We start from the raw sequence: 17,698 nt of genomic DNA, 5'->3' as shown, positions 1-17,698 counted from the left end.
TGATAGGATCAATGCCCACAGAACACCCAGGATGACGGTGAGCTCAGCACTTACCACCATCATATTAAAACTGAATTGATTTGAGGAACTGGATGTTCAATGTCCGTCTCCTGAAGGACAGGAATTATACATCTCTTGATCACAGCTGCATCCCCACTTTGGATACAATGCCTGTTTCAGTCCTAGATCAATAAGTACTTGTCATATGGATGAATGAATGGCCAGAGAACAATTGCAAACATCCATTTAAAGTCCTGCTTGGATGTGCTGAGGCAGAGAAAGAGGGCTATGCAGGAATCAGGTTTATTAAATATCTACTCTGAATGCAGTCACATTGTGTCTTTTAACCCTTCTGATGAGATCTGTGAGGGGGTGTCGCTGAGCATGTCTTCTTAGCACAGAGACTGATGCCCTCAAATGCTAACTGGCTCACCTGTGTCTCACAGACTGCATGAATTAGAGGTAGAAATAGGAGCCAGGATTGAACCTGGGTCTCTCAAGTTCAGATCATGAGATCTTTCCATTCCTTTTTCGGATTATAAAGAAAGATCTTTATATGTTCCAGATACTAGTCCTTTGTTGAATGTATGCTGGACAAATGTCATCTCCCAGTCTGCAGCTTGTCATTTCACCCTCTTCTCATGGGCTTCACCTGAGAAAATTTAAGTTTTTCAGGAGAGATAATTGATCAGCTTTTTCTTTTGTGAATTGTGCTTTTGGTGTCAAGTCCATCAGCACTATGATCTTGGTGACTGTAGCTTTATAGTAAACTTTAATGTTGGGTAGAGTGATTCCTCCCACTTCATTCTTCTTTATCAAGTTTGCTTTAGCTACTCTAGGGGCTATGCCCTTCCATACAAATTTTAGGTAAGTTTGTCTGGGTGTATGAAAAAGCTTGCCAGAATTTTAATAAGAATTCCATGTACGCTACAGATCAATTTGTGGGGAATTGACATCTTCAATATGTTAAGTCTACAAAACATGAACATATTATGTCTCCACATTTATTTATGTCTTCTTTGATTTCTATCAACAATATTTTATAATTTTCAGCATACAGATTCTGTGTGTTTTCTTAAGGGTATACCTAAGGATTTCATTTTTTTAAGAGAAATTTGAAGTGGCATTGTTTTAAATGGTATTTAAATTCCGTTTCCACACATTCATTGTCAATACATATAAATGTGATTAACTTTGTGTGTTTTTTGTATATATTGCAGACTTGCTGAACTCATTTATTCTAAGAGTGGTTTTTTAAATTGTTTCTTTTAGATTATTTGGGTTTTTTACATAGACAAATCATCTGCAAAAAGAAAGAGCTCTATATCTTTCTTTTCAATCTTTATGTCTTTTGTTTCTTTTGCCTTTATTCTGCTTGTTTTGGGTTTACTTTAATTTTTTCTAGTTTCTGGAGGAAAAATTAGATAATAATTTTGAGATTTTTAAAAATTTATGTTTAATTATGGTGTGTCCTGGCATGGACATGTTTGTTTGTATCCTACTTGGGGTTTGTTTGGCTTTCTGAATTGAAAAATTTGTGTCTTTTGTCAAATATGAAAAGTTTCCAGCCTTTTTTTCCTCCAAATACACTTTAGCTCCACTTTCTTTCTTCTCTCCTTGAGGAACTTCAACGATACGAATCTTAGATCTTTTGTTATGGTCTCATAGTCCCCTGAGGTGCTGTTCATGCATTTTCTCAGTCTATTTTCCCTGTGCTGTTCAGATAATATTTTTAATCTATTTTCCAGTTCACTGACTATGTTCTGTGTTATCTGCACTCTGTTATTGAGACCATCCAGCAAGTTTTTTTTTTTACTTTTTATAATTTCCAGCTCTACAATTTTCACTTTTAATAATTTCCACTTCCTTTCTGAGATTTTCTATTTTTCACTTGTCTTATGATTTGTAATTTCTTATTGAAGCATATTTATCATGGCTGCTTCAAAATCCCTATTGAATAATTCCAACATCTGATGAGTCTCAAGACCTGAATCCATTGATTGCCTTTTTCTCCTTCGATTTGGTGATTTCCCTGGATATTGGAATGATGGGTAATCTTTTATTGTATCCTAGACACTTTTTCTATTATGCTGAGGAACTCTGGGTCCTATTAAGTCTCTTAATTTAGCAGACCAGGCAGGCTATGTGTTTAGGCTTAGCACACAGGTCTTGGCCTGCTTTAGTGGGCCGTAGTTGCAATGGTGTTGAATGGTTAGAGAATCGGCAGAGTTATTTTGGTCTCATCGGTTTTCCTGGTGTTGATGGAGCAGCTCCCACTGCTCCCTGCTGCTGCCTGTGAGGGCAAATGAGACTCCCCCAGGCCTGGGGACTGGCATCTCTTGGTTAGGGAGAGCCTTGGTGGATTCCCTTACTGGTGCCCCCTGCATCTACATCTACCTCTGGACAGGGGTGGAGTATCTTGGGCCCAACAACTTTCTGTGTCTGAGTTCGTCTTTAGGTTTCTCCAGCCAGCCTCAAGCCTCTTGGTAAGGGAGAGTCTCTGGGCCTCAGGTCCATGGACCTTTGGGATAAAAGAAGCTTCCCCGCTGCTTGCTGTGCTGGGTTCCCCTTGTTGGTCTTGCTTATCTGCTCTGGTAGCTATGGGAAGCAGGGGTGGAAGAGCGTCGGGTGCTGGACGTGACTACAGTCAGCAGGCTTTGAAACAGGCTATTTATAGAACAAAATGAATGGAGACATAAGTGTGAACCTGAAATAAGAATCTTTTCAGACTCACATAAGCGAAGCAGCTCATCAAACCTGGGAGTGACAGCATATCCAGAATTTTTCTTTATGCCTCATGATTTTGTGTGTGCATGAGTGGGATTTGTGGGTGAAAATTTTCCTGATAAAATAGGAGAGGACCTGATGGCTCTGCACCCACAGTGAAATGCAGCCTTGCAATTGAACTTCCTCTTTGTCTTCTTAGAAGACATGGAGATCAACAACAACAACTGTGCTTCGCTGTGGTTTGGTGACTTTTTTTTTTTATTATTATTCCTAGTTCCATCCCTAGCTACTTCAATACAATTCAAGTCAACAAAAATATTTTGAGCAACTACTATGTAGAAAGGCTAAGACAATGAATAAAATAAGATTTCTCTCCTTATAGGCATAAAAGGCAGCAAGGGAGGCAGAAGGACCATTGACCACAGCCTGTGGTATGGTTGGGACATGAGAATGCTGAGCAGAAGAGAGGCAGTTCACTTGGGTGCTGGGCAGGCTTCCTGGAGGAGGTGGCCTAGAAAAGCATTTATGGAGGATAATATGACTTTAAGTCAGAGGTAGGGAAAGATGTGAAATATTTTTCTCCGCATTACAGACAAGTAATGGAAAATGTGTACAGATATGGAAGCTTGGGGGCACATTCAAGCAACAGGGATTGCTGTGGTGTGACACTAAGCTAGGTCTAGGTTTTCAGTCTTCAATAAGAACCACCTGAGATGCTACTATAAACACCAGGGTTCAGGGTCCTAGCTATGTCTGAAGGGTGAAATGAGAGAGAAGGGGAGTGGTGGAGTGTGGGGCAAGGACAGTGGAGAAGCTTGATAGGATCAGGTGGAGTTTGAATCTATTCTCTATGTAACTGTAGAATCACTGGTACTTTTGGAACTAGATAGAAGTTTATTGCTTTAGCTTAGACAGCAGGTTATAAGAGCCATCAATAGGGCTCTATAACTGAGGGTAATAAATAAGGAAGGAAAGACTAGCACAGAGGTCAAAATGAAAAGACTTTAATTCTGGACTCCTGAGATCTGAAATTGGCCCTGCCATTAACTAATCACGTGGCCTTGGACAAGGCATTTAGCCTCTGCTTCTCAAGAATCTCAACTCTCAAATGAGGATTATAGCAGACGAGTGAGTGCCTTTTGTGCTCCCCAGAATCCATATACTTTTTTTCTGTAATTTGGAGACTTTCAAACATGTGGCTCATGTTTGAAGGCAGAACCAGATATCCCCGTAGCCTGTCCCCTAGCAACTAAGTGTGGGCATGTGACCCAGGCTTGACCCACCTAAATACCACTTGGGTCTGTGAATTTTACAGGAATGAAGCAAGCCTGAAATATCTGAGAAATCCCTTATGGCAACAGTGAGTGGAGAGGCCAGCAGAGCTGTGGCTTGGGGAAGATAGGATCAATGAGGTTTGCTAAGTTCAGTGGCACTGACTTCAGATGCCCAGTGGGGCATATATTCTGGGCTGTGACCTAAATCCTTTCATTGCCTCCGAGCCCACCTAAGCTCCAGCTTCTCTGCCCTTACCACTGATTTGGTGAGGATCCACTCAGTAGCCTTCCTTTTCTTCTTGATTGGGTATAGTCAGTCATTTACTCTTGCTTGCCGGAACTAAGGACTCTGACTAACGCAGAATATGAATGAGAAAAATGTATTATTCATGAAGTCATGTTACGTACTGTGGGCTATTTTCTGTAAGCTAAAGAGGTGTTAGGCTTCTGAATTTTGGACATTTAGAATAAGAGTGATTTACTTAATTTTAAAAAAGGAAACTTGGGGAGTTTGGAAGAGTTGCAGGGGAGTTTGACAAAATTGGTTTCAGATGTGCTAAGTTTGAGGTACCACTGGGACAAGCATTTAGGCAGATGGAAAAATTGATGTATTAATCAGGATTGATCAGGCTGTGCTGGAATAACAAATAAACCTCCATGTCAGGAGCAATAAAAGTTGATTTATTGCCCATGGCATGAGGGAAAAGTAGAGTATGGACAACATTGAACCTTGTGCCCCAAAAGGTAAAGCCCAATTCTCCACTCTCTAGGTGTGGGTACAGTGACTTCCCTAAAAACCAGACAACATGAAAATGGTGAGTCACTCTACAGTGAAGGCTCTTGACAGACACAGGTGATCCCTGCTGACATCCACAGTTATAAGCCATGTTGATAGTCTGAGATCTTGATATGATGTGATGAGAATGGCACTTCACCTCCCCAAAACACATTACCCCAGGCTAATCATGAGAAAATTATCAGGCAAATCCCCACATGGGGACTTTCTATAAAACACCTAACCAGTAAATTCTCAAAAATGAAGACAACTCATTCAAATGTAGTCATTTTTGGGACAAGAACACTTGACATAAGAGCACCCTTTTAGCAAATGGTGAATATACAATACAGTATTGTAAACTACAGGCACCATGCTGAACGGCAGATCTCTGGGACCTGTTCATCTTGTATGACTGAAACGTTGGACCACCACCAATATTGTCTCACTACCACCTCGCTGTTTCCTTCTCCTCCTAACCCTGGCAACCACCACTCAAAATAATAACAATGATAAGGCCGGGCAGAGTGGCTCACGCCTGTAATCCCAGCACTTTGGGAGGCTGAGGCAGGTGGATCACCTGAGGTCAGGAGTTCGAGACCAGCCTGATCAACATGGTGAAACCCCGTCTCTACTAAAAATACAAAATTAACTGGGCATGGTGGCACGCACCTATAATCCCAGCTACTTGGGAGGCTGAGGCAGGAGCATCACTTGAACCCAGGAGGTGGAGGTTGCAATGAGCCAAGATTGAGCCATTGCACTCCAGCCTGGGCAACAAGAGTGAAACTCTGTCTCAAATAATAATAATAATAATAATAATAAATAAAGAGGGAAACTTTGCGAGGTGGTGGGTATGCTTAGGGCATAGATTGTGCTAATGGTTTCATGTGCATTCACTTATCTCCAAATTCATCTGTCACATACATTAAATATGTACAGCTTTTTGCATGTCATTCATACCTCGATAAAGTGGTTTTTTAAAAAAGAAAACTCTGAGAAACTGTCACAACCAAGAAGAGCCTAAGGAGACAGTGACTAAATGTGATCCTAGATAAGATCTTGGAACAGGAAAAATACATTAGGTAAGATTTAAGGAAATCTGAATAAAGTATGGACTTTAATTAATAATAATATGCCAATAGTGGTTCATTAATTGTGACCAGTACCATATTTATGTAAGATGTTAGCAAGAGGGGTTCCTGGGTATGGGGTATATGGTTACTCTCTGTACCATCTTCACCATGTTTTTAATAAATCTAAAACTATTTTAAAGTTTTTTAAAATGTATTTTTTAAAAACCTGGGTTTTACCAGGACACGGAGGTTGCAGTGAGCTGAGATCGTGCCACTGCACTTCAGCCTGGGCAGCTAAGCGAGACTCCATCTCAAAAAACAAACAAACAAACAAACAAAAACTGGGTTTTAAATACTTTGGCCTAATAGTGTAACATGGCACCTTTGCTCACATAACTTTAGACAGAACTAGTCACATGGTCCCACCTAACCTAACAGCAGGGGGCTGGGAAGTGTCCCTCTGTGTATCTGGAGGAAAGACCTGGAAATGGGTGGAGCTTGCAGACGAGATCAGTGCAAAAAGAGTCATTTGCAGAAAGGGGTCGACAGGATGGACATTCTCACCAAGGTACCAGCATACAACCACATGAGATGAAGGACAAGAGGGCCTTGGAATTTTGGAGCACGATTGCAGAAGCTCACCAGTGGGAAATCTCAAGGGGTGATCAGAGACGGTTAATAAGAAATAAGGAACCAGGTGCAGGAAGCTCAGGAAATGAGAGTGAGCAGGATCAGGACAAAGAAGAGGCAGGTAACAAATATTAGCAGATAGCGGACCATGGGTCCCCTTGGAAAACCTATTTCAGCAGACAGTGGTGTGCTGGTGCCATTTTCAGTGGGGTGGAGAGGCACATGAGAGGATAGTGTATAAATATAGTTACGTTTAAACAAATAGTAATGCGAGGTGAGGGAAAGAAGAGCAGCCAAAAGTGAAAGACACCAGAGTATTTCATGCATGAGGTTTAAAAAGTTAATCTTGGAAAAAAAAAAAAAAAAAAGAAAACAACACTATGGTTACTTCTGTTTAAAATGGCAATTGTGTTCTTGACCTCACCTCTTCTAATTTCCCTTTTAAGGTATATTTCAAAAGTAAAAACTGGATTGGCCGAGTAAGATGGCAGAATAGAGACGTACACTGTTCGTTCCCCCTCTAGAACACCGAATTCTAACAAGTATATGCACACAGAAAAGCACCATCACAAGAACCGGAAATCAAGAGAGGAGAGAGAAGAATAAAGAGAACTTTGTTATGCATCTTGGATACCAGCTCAGCTACAGTAGGACAGAACACCAGACACAGTCATGAGGCCTCCTCTCTAGGCCCTGGGTCCCGATAACATTTCTAGACACCTTGAGCCAAAGGGGAACCTGCTGCCTTGAAGGTCAGGACCCTCTCCTGATAAGATTCATTACCTGCTGACTAAAGAACACTTGGGCACTGAATAACCAGCAGCAATACCCAGGGAGTACCGGCAGCCTTGGGCTCTGAAATGTGCTGATTACAGTTACGGCTCTGCACATGTCTAGCTGTGGTGGCTGCAGTGAAAGATTTCTTCTATTTGAGAATAGCAGAGGAAAAAGCAAAAGAGAATGCCTTCCACCCTAGGTACCAGCTCAGCCACAGTGGGGTAGAACAACAAGCAGGTTCTTGGGTTGCCCAAGTCCAGGCCTAGGCTCTGGGAAAGCATTTCTGGACCTGCTCTGAGCCAGAGGGGAGCCCACTGTCCTGAAAGGTGGGTCCCGGGCCTGGCAGCATTCACCACAAGCTGACAGAAGAGCTCTTGGGCTTTAAGCAAACATCAGCAGTGGCCTGGTTTAACCCCCTCAAGGAGCAGTGGTGGCAGTAGCCACAGGGAGAGGTAACTCTGCCTGTGGAAAAAGGGAGGGGAAAGCAGGAAGGAGTTTGTATTGTGGTTTGAGTGCCAGCTTAGCTGCATTAGAATAGAACATCAGGTACATTGCTAAGGTTTTTTACTCTAATCCCTGGCTCCAAGATAGCACTCTGAACAGAGGGGCCTTGCCACCCTAAAGGGAAGGGCCTTGGGTAAGGCCCAGTGCTGTGTTGGCTTCAGGTCTGACCCAGCACAGTCCCAGTGCTGGTGGCCACAAGGGTGCTTGCATCACTTCATACCCAGCTCAGGGTGGCTCAGCACAGAGAGAAAGACTCTTTACTTTTGTGAGAAAGTAAGGGAAAAGAATAAGATTATCTGCCTAGTAATCCAGATAATTCTTCCAGACCTTATCCAAGACCACCAAAGTGGTACCTCTATGAATCTGCAAAAACCACAGCTTTATTGGGGTTGGGGCCCCAGTCCCTTCAAATACCTAAGATGCCTTCCCAAGAAAGACAGACACAAACAATCCTAGACTGTAAAGACTACAATAAATACTTAACTCTTCAATGACCAGACACTGAAGAACATCTACAGGCATCAACGCCATCCAGGAAAACATGCCTCACCAAATGAGCTAAGTAAGGCACCAGGCATCAATCCTGCAAAAACAAAGATATACTACCGTTCAGTCAGAGAATTCAAAATAGCTATTTCGAGGAAACTCAAAGAAATTCAAGATGACACAAAGAAGGAATTCAGAATTCTATCAGATACATTTAACAAGGAAATTGAAATAATTAAAAGGAAGCAGAAACTCTAGAGTTGAAAAATGCAACTAACACTGAAGAATGTGTCAGTCTCTTAATAGCAGAACTGATTAAGCAGAAGAAAGAATGAGTAAGCTTGAAGACAGGCTATTTGAAAATACACAGAGAAGACTAAAGAACAGAGAGAAAAAATAATGAAGTATGCCTACAAGATCTAGAAAATAGCCTCAAAATAGCAAATCTAAGGATTAATAGCCTTAAAGAGGAGATAAAGAAAGAGACAGAGGTAGAAAGTTTATTAAAAGGGATAAATCAGAGAACTTCCCAAACCTAGAAAATGATATCAACATTTCAGTACAAAGTTATAGAACACCAAGCAAATTTAACCCAAAGAAGCCTATCTCAAGGCATTTAATAATCAAACTCCTGGTCAGGTGTGGTGGCTTAAGCCTGTAATCCCAGCACTTTGGGAGGCCGTGGTGTGTGGATCACGAGGTCAGGAGATTGAGACCATCCTGACTAACACGGTGAAACCCTGTCTCTACTAAAAATACAAAAAATTAGCCGGGCATGGTAGCAGGCACCTGTAGTCCCAGCTACTCGGGAGACTGAAGCAGGAGAATGGCATGAACCCAGGGTATGGAGCTTGTAGTGAGCCAAGATTGCACCACTGCACTCCAGCCTGGGTGACAGAGCGAGACTCCGTCTCAAAATAATAATAATAATAATCATCATCATCATCATCAAACTCCTAAAGGTCAAGGATAAAGAAAAGATCCTAAAAGCAGCAAAAGAAAAGAAACAAATAACATAAAATGGAGCTCCAATACATCTGACAGCAGACTTTGCAGGGCCACAACATATTTATAGTGCTGAAGGAAGAAAAAAAAACTTTTACCCTAGAATAGTATATCTGGTAAAAATAGCTTTTAAACATGAAGGAGAAATAAAGACCTCCCCAGACAAACAAAAGCTGAGGAGTTTTATCAACACAAGACCTGCCCTACAAGAAATGCTAGAGGAATTTCTTCAGTCTGAAAGACAAGGATGTCCATAAGCAAGAAGAAATCATCTGACTGTACAAAACTCACTGGTAATAGTAAGCACACAGAAAAACACAGAATAGTATAACACTGTAATTGTGGTGTGTAAACTTCTCTCGACTTAAGTAAAAAGACTAAATGATGAACCAATTAAAAGTAATAACTACAATAACTTTTCAAGAAATATACAGTGCAATAAGACATACAGAGAAACAACAAAAAGTTAAAAAGCAGGGGGATGCAGTTAAAGTGTAGAGTTTTTACTAGTTTTCTTTTTGCATACTTGTTTGCTTGTTTACGCAATCAGTATTAAGTTGTCATCAGTTTAAAATAGAAGGTTATAAAATAATATATGCAGTGGGTTATAAGACAGTACAGTATAAACTAATAGTCATCAGTTTAAAATAATTGGTTATAAGATAGTATTTGCAATCCTCATGGTAATCTCAAATTGAAAAGCATACAATGGGTACACAAAACTAAAAAGCAGGAAATCAAAAGCATACCACTAGAGAAAATCATCTTCACTCAAAGAAGACAGGAAAGAAGGAAAGAAGAAAGAGAAGGCTGCAAAAAAAAAAAAAGAAAAAGAAAAAGAAAAACATACACACAAAAAAACAGAAAACAAGTAAAGTGGCAGTAGTAAGCCCCTACTCATCAATGATAATATTGAATATATATGAACTAAATTCCCCAATTAAAAGACATAGAGTGGCTGAATAGATTTTTTAAAAAAGATCAAATGATCTATTGCCTACAAGAAACACACTTCACCTACAAAGATACACACAGACTGAAAACAAAAGGATGGAAAAAGATATTCCATGCCAATGGAAACGAAAAGAGAGAAGGAGTAGCTATTCTTACATCAGACAAAATGGATATCAAGACAAAAACCATAAGAAGAGATAAAGAAGGTAATTATATAATGTTAAAGAGGTCAATTCAGCAAGAAGATATAACAGTTGTAAATACATATATATTTATTTATTTACATAACATATATATTTATTTACCTAACATTGAAGCATCCATATATAAAAGCAAATATTATTAGAGCTAAAAAGAGAGATAGGGTCCAATGAAGTAATAGCTGGAGACCTCAACACCCCACTTTCAGCATTGGATAGATCTCCCAGACAGAAAATCAACAAAGAAACATCAGACTTAATCTTCACTATAGAACAAATGAACCTAATACATACTTACAGAACATTTCATCCAAAAGCTGTAGAATACTTACTTTTCTCCTCAGCATATGGATCATTCTTATGCTAAGGATAGCCCATATGTTAGGTCACAAAACAAGTCTTTAAACATTCAAAATTTGAAATAATATCAAGTGTCTTCTCTGACCACAATGAAATAAAACTACAGATCAGTACAAGAGGAATTTTGGAAACTATACAAATGCATGGAAATTAAACAATATTCTCCTGAATTACCAGTGGTAATATAGAGAAATTAAGAAAGAAACTGAAAAATCTCTTGAAACAAATGATAATGGAAACACAGAATACCAAAATCTAGGGGATACAGCAAAAACAGTACTAAGAGGAAAATTTATAGCTATAAGTGCCTACTTCAAAAATGAAGAAAAACTTCAAATTAATAACCTAGTGATGCATCTTAAAGAACTGGAAAAGCTAGAGAAAATTAACCCAAAATTAGTACATGAAAAGAAGTAATAAAGATCAAGGAGAAACAAATGAATTTGAAGCGAAGAAAATACAAAAGATCAACAAAAGAAATAGCTGGTTTTATTTAAAAGACAAATGAAATTGACAGACCTTTAGTCACACTAGGAAAAAGAGAAAACTAGAATAAATGAAATCAGAGAGGACAAAGGAGATATTATAACTCATACCTCAGGAATCCAAATGACCATTAGTGGCTAATAGAAGCAATTATATGTCAATAAATTGGAAATCTAGAAGAAATGAATAAATTCCTTGATTTCCTTGATACATACAACCTACCAAGATTGAAACATAAGGAAATCCAAAACCTTAACAGACCCATAATAAGTAACAAGATGATAGCCAGATGGCCATAATAATAATAAAAACTCCTAGTAATAAAAAGCCCAAAAGCCAGTAGCTTTATTGCTGAATTATATTAAACATTTAAAAATAAACTAATACCAATCCTAACGAAACTGTTCCAAAAAATAGAAGAGAGAATACTTCCAAAATTATTCTACAAGGCCAGTACTTTCCTGATAGCAATATCAGATAAAGACACATCAAAAGAAGAAAACTACAGACCAGTATCTGTGAAGAATACTGATGCAAAAATTCTCAACAATACCAGAAAACTGAATTCAACAATACATTTAAAAGATCATACATCATGACCAAGCAGGATTTATCCCAGGAATGCATGGATGGTTCCACATACGCAATCAATCAATGGGACACACAGTATCAACAGAATGAAGGACAAAAACCTTATGATCATTTCAATTGTTGCTGAAAAAGCATTTGATAAAGTTCAACATTCTTTCATGATAAAAACCCTCAAAAAAATGAGTATAAAAGAACATACCTGAACATAATAAAAATCATATATGCAGACCCACAGATAGTATAGTATTAAATGGGGAAAAACTAAAAGCCCTTTCTCTTAGATTTGAAACACAACAAGGATGCCGACTTTCATGACTGTCCTTCAGTGTAGTACTAAAAGTTTTCACTAGAGCAATCAGACAAGAAAAAGAAATAAGGGCATTGAAATTGGAAAGGAAGTCAAATTATCCTGTTTGCAGATAATATGATCTTGTATATGGAAAAACCTAAAGACTCCACGAGAAAACTATTAGAACTGATAAATAAATTCAGCCAAGTTGCAGGATACAAAACTAACATAAAAATTGTTAGCATTTCTATATGACAACAGTGAACAATCTGAAAAAGAAATTTAAAAAATGAAATCCCCTTTAAAATAGCCACACATACAATTAAATCCCTAGGAATCAACTAAATAAGTGAAAGAACTTTATAATGAAAACCACACAACAATAGTGAAATAAATTAGAGAGGACTCCAAAAATGGAAAGTTATTCCATGTTCACAGATTGGAAAAATCAATATTGTTAAAATGTCCATATTACCCCAAAAATCTACAGATTCATTGCAAATCTTTTAAAAATCCCAATGCCATTCTTCACAGAAATATTAAAAAATCTAAAAATTTATATGAAATCACAAAAGACCCAGAATATCCAAAGCTATCCTAAGCAAAAAGAACAAAACTGGAGACATTGTGTTGCCTGACTTCAAATTATACTACAGAGCTATAGTAACCAAAACAGCCTAATAACACTCATTAAAAACAGATACATAGACCAATGGAACAGAATACAGAACCAGAAACAAATCCATTCACCTACAGTGAACTCATTTTTGACAAAGGTGCCAAGAACATACATTGGTGAAAAGACATTCTCTTTAAAAAATGCATGGGAAATTTGGTTATCCATATGCAGAAGAATGAAACTTAATTCCTATCTCTCACTTTATACAAAAGTCAAATCAAAATGGATTAAAGACTTAAATTTAATAGCTCAAACTATAGGACTCTTACAAGACAATATTGGAAACTCTTTAGGACATTGGTCTGGGCAAAAATCTCTTGAGTCATACCCCACAAGCACAGGCAACCAAAGCAAAAATGGACCAATAAGATCACATCAAGTTAAAAAGCCTCTGCACAGCAAAGGAAACAATCAACAAAGTGAAGAGATAACCACAGAATGAGGAAAAATATTTGCAAACCACCCATATGACAAGGGATTAATGACCAGAATATATAAGGAGCTCAAACAGCCCTATAGGAAAAAAAAAACCTAATAATCTGATTTTTTAAATGAGCAAAATATTTGAATATACATTTCTCAAAAGAAGACATACAAATGGCAAACAGGTATATGAAAAGGTTCTCAACATTATTGATTATCAGAGAAATGCAAATCAAAACTACAATGAGATATCAGCTCACCCAAGGTAAAATAGCTTTTATTCAAAAGTCAGGCAGTAAGAAATGCTGGTGAGAAAGTGAAGAAAAGGGAACCCTCATACACTGTTGGTGGGAATGTAAATTAGTACACCCACAACGAAAAACAGATTGGAGTTTCCCAAAAAATTCAAAAAACTAAAAATAGAGTAATCCCACTGCTGGGTATATAGCAGAAAGAAAGAAAATCAGTATATCAAAGAGATATCTGCTCCCTCTTGTTTGTGGCAGCTCTGTTTACAACAGCGAAGGTTTAGAAGCAACCTAGGTGTCCATCAACCAATGAAAGGATAAAGAAAATGTGGTACTTACACACAATGGAGTACTAGTCAGCCATAAAAAATAATGAGATCTTGTCATTTGCAACAACATGGATGGAACTGGAGGTCATTATGGTAAGTGAAATAAGCCAGGAACAGAAAGACAAACATCACATGCTCTCACTTATTTGTGGGATCTAAAAGTCAAAACAATTGAACTCATGGAAATACAGAATAGAAGGATGGTTACCAGAGGCTGGGAAGGGTAGTGGGGGGAAGAGGGAAGGTGGAGATTAATGGTTACAAAAACAATTAGAAAGAATGAATAAGACCTAGTATTTGATAGCATAACAGAGGGACTATAGTGAATAATAATTTGTTCGTTTAAAAATGACTAAACTAATATAGTTGTACTATTTATAACACAAAAGGATAAATGCTTGAGGAAAGGGATACCCAATTTTCCATAATGTAATTATTATGCATTGCATGCCTGTACCAAAATATCTCATGTACCCCATAAATATATATACCTACTTTGTACCCACAAAAAATAAAAATAAAAAAAGTTAAAGAAAAAAAGTAAGAACTAGTTTGGACATTTTTTAATACAATCCCAAGAGGACAGGCAAATAAAGCAAAAATAGACAAGTGGAATTGCATCAAACTAAAAAGTTTCTAGATAGCAAAGGAAACAATCAACTGAGTGAAGAGGCAACTTACAGATTTGCAAACTCTGTGGTATTAGTATCCAAAATATATAAGGAACTGATACAACACAATAGCAATAAATAAAATAAATATTCCAATTTTAAAAATAGACAAAGGTCTTGAATAGATGGTTCTCAAAAGAAAACCTTCAAATGGCCAACAGGTAGATGAAAAGGTGCTCAACATCACTGATTATCATCAGAAAAATGTAAATCAAAACCCCAAGGAGATATCAGCTCACTCCTGTTAAAATGGCTATTATCAAAAAGTCCAAAGATAACAAGCGTTGTTTACTATGTAGAGAAAAAGGAACCTTTGTACACTGTTGGTGGAACGTAACGGTACAGTCATTATGAAAAACAGTATGGAGGTTCCTCAAAAAATTAAAAATAGAACTTCCATATTATCTAGCAATCCCTCTTCTGAGTGTATATCAAATGCAAACAAAATCAGTGTCTTGAAGAGATATCTGCACTCATATTCACTGAAATATTATTCACAGTAACCAAGATACAGAAACAATTCAAATGTCCATTGGTGGATGAATGGATAAAGAAAATGTGGTATAATATACAACAGAATACTATTCAGTCGCATAAAGAAGGAAATCCCACCATTTTTAACAACATGGGTGAACCTAGAGAACATTATGCTTAATGAAATAAGCCAGGCACAGAAAGACAAATACTGCAGGATCTCAAACATAGGATCTAAAAATGTCAAATTCATAGAAGCAAACAGTAGAACAGTGGTTACCAGGGACTGCGGGAGGAAAAAATGGGAAGATGGAAAAAGGGTACAAAGTTTCAGTAATGTAAGATGAATAAGTTGTGGAGAGCTAAGTTCCAGCATGGTAACTATAGTTAATAATAATGTGTTGTCTGCTCAACATTTGCCAGGAGTGTAGATCTTACATGAATGTTCTCACCACACATATACAAAAAGAAAATAACTATCTCCTATAAGGTGATGGATATGTAATTAGCTTGATTGTGATCACCTCACAATGTACATGTATATCAAAACATCATATCGTACATGTTACACGTTAAATATATACAATTTTTATTTGTCAATTATACTTCAATGAAGATGAATGAATAAACACATAAAAGTAAGAACCATGTGGAACCTAAAACACTGAGAACTGATCTTTGTATCCCCCCATCACCCCTGTCCATGAAAATTGATTAGAAACTCCAGATATGGACTGCAGACAGCAGGTATGCAAGCTGGGAGGTACAGCTTGCATACCTGTAGGATGAGGCATTTAGATGCATTCTGGGGTGATGCACACTGAGTGTTCAAAGGTTTTATACTTTTCACCAGCTTAGAGAATCAGGCCGTGGAGTAAGGGAGAGTCCATTTACATTCAGAAGTAAGGTCCTACCTGAATGTTTTCCAGTAGTTGTGAGAGGTGACAACGTGCTAGCAGCCCTGGCTCGCTCTTGGTGCCTCCTCGTTCTAGGCGTCCGCTCTGGCCGTGCTCGAGGAGCCCTTCAGCCCGCCGCTGCGCTGTGGGGACCCCTCTCTGGGGCTGGCGGAGGCCGGAGTCGGCTCCCTCTGCTAGCAGGGAGGTGTGAAGGGAGAGGTGCAGGCGGGAGCCCGGGCTGCCCGCGGCGCTCGCAGGCCTTTGTGAGGTTCCGGGTGGGCGCGGGCTCCGCGGGCCCGCACTAGGCACCGGCCGGCACCTGCTGGGCTTGATCCAGGGATGGGCTCCCTCTGGGCTGCTGAAGTGCCTGGGCTAGGTGCCCCATTGAGGGGTGAAGCCCGCTGGGCTTCTGGGAGGGGTGGGGACTTGGAGAACTTTTCTGTCTAGCTAAAGGTTTGTAAAGGCACCAATCAGCACTCTGTCAAAACGGACCAATCAGTGCTCTGTAAAATGGACCAATCAGTGCTCTGTAAAATGGACCAATCAGTAGGATGTGGGCGGAGCCAAATTAGGGAATAAAAGCAGGCCACCCTAGCCAGCAGCGGCAACCTGTTTGGGTCACCTTTCAGTTTGTGGACGCTTCGTTCTTTCCCTCCTGGTAGTAAATCTTGCTGCTGCTCCCACTTTGGTTCTCTGCTGCCTTAATGAGCTGTAACACTACCCGCAAAGGTCTGCAGCTTCACTTCTGAAGCCAGCAAGACCACGAACCCACCTGGAGGGAGGAACAACTCCACATGTGCCACCTTTGTGAACTGTAACATTCACGGCAAAGGTCTGCAGCTTCACTCCTGAGGCCAGTGCGACCACGAACCCAACAGAAGGAAGAAACTCTGAATACGTCCGAACATCAGAAGGAACAAACTCCAGACACACCATCTTTAAGAACTGTAACACTCACCGTGAGGGTCCACGGCTTCATTCTTGAAGTCAGTGAGACCAAGAACCCACCAATTCTGGACACAGTTGCACACATCAGGCTCCCTTCTCCTCCACCTCTGAGAAAGAGGGCACTAACAATACCAGGGGGGAGAGCACTGCCTATTGAGGCTGAGTAGGTCTTCCCTTAGGTAAAAGGTGAAAAAAAAAAAGAAAAGAAGATTTACAAAGCTTTAAAAAAAAACCCACATAATAAATAAATGAAATTAACCCAAAGCTTTAGTTGAAGTACAAGGAAGAAATGATTTTCTTTAACAAATTGAAATTTAGAGATTATCATTTGGTGTCTTCAACAGGATGCAAGTGCACAACTTGTATAAAAATGTAGCAAAAAGGTAAGTATCCAAGGACAAGCTGAATTGGAAAGGAAACAGAGATAATGGAAGAACTTGAGGACACTCAACATTAAATAACAGAATTAAAAGATGCATTAGAGGCAGAAGAATACATAGTTGAGTATGTGAAAAATTAAAATAGCAAAGAAAAATAACGCAACAAAAAGATGCTAAAAATTGAGAACTGAAAGGGAGATTCAACCTAAGAAATGTAGGATTAGGAATAACAGAAGCAATTGGGGACATAATAGAAGAAAATGTGTTTCCTAATTTTTTTTTTTTTTTTTTTTTTTTGAGACGGAGTCTCGCTCTGTCGCCCAGGCTGGAGTGCGGTGGCGCAATCTCGGCTCACTGCAAGCTCCGCCTCCCGGGTTCACGCCATTCTCCTGCCTCAGCCTCTCCAAGTAGCTGGGACTACAGGCGCCCGCCACCACGCCTGGCTAATTTTTTTGTATTTTTAGTAGAGACGGGGTTATCACCGTGGTCTCGATCTCCTGACCTCGTGATCCGCCC

The 17,698-nt window shown here is 39.2% G+C and overlaps 1 long non-coding RNA gene across 1 annotated transcript; it reads right to left on the bottom strand.

The window, feature by feature from the left end:
- Positions 1-3,129: 3,129 nt before the first annotated feature.
- LOC129472329 (uncharacterized) lies at positions 3,130-15,908 on the bottom strand. Its single transcript, XR_008653884.1, has 3 exons — positions 15,873-15,908; positions 4,258-4,350; positions 3,130-3,238 (listed from the first exon to the last, which is right to left on the bottom strand). It is a non-coding gene; the product is annotated as an uncharacterized lncRNA (long non-coding RNA).
- Positions 15,909-17,698: the final 1,790 nt, after the last annotated feature.

Source organism: Symphalangus syndactylus, chromosome 22 (assembly GCF_028878055.3).
Source record: "Symphalangus syndactylus isolate Jambi chromosome 22, NHGRI_mSymSyn1-v2.1_pri, whole genome shotgun sequence".
NCBI classification, from domain to species: domain Eukaryota; kingdom Metazoa; phylum Chordata; class Mammalia; order Primates; family Hylobatidae; genus Symphalangus; species Symphalangus syndactylus.
The sequence above is the reverse complement of the archived record's forward strand: the minus strand, read 5'-3'. Positions and strand labels throughout refer to the sequence as shown.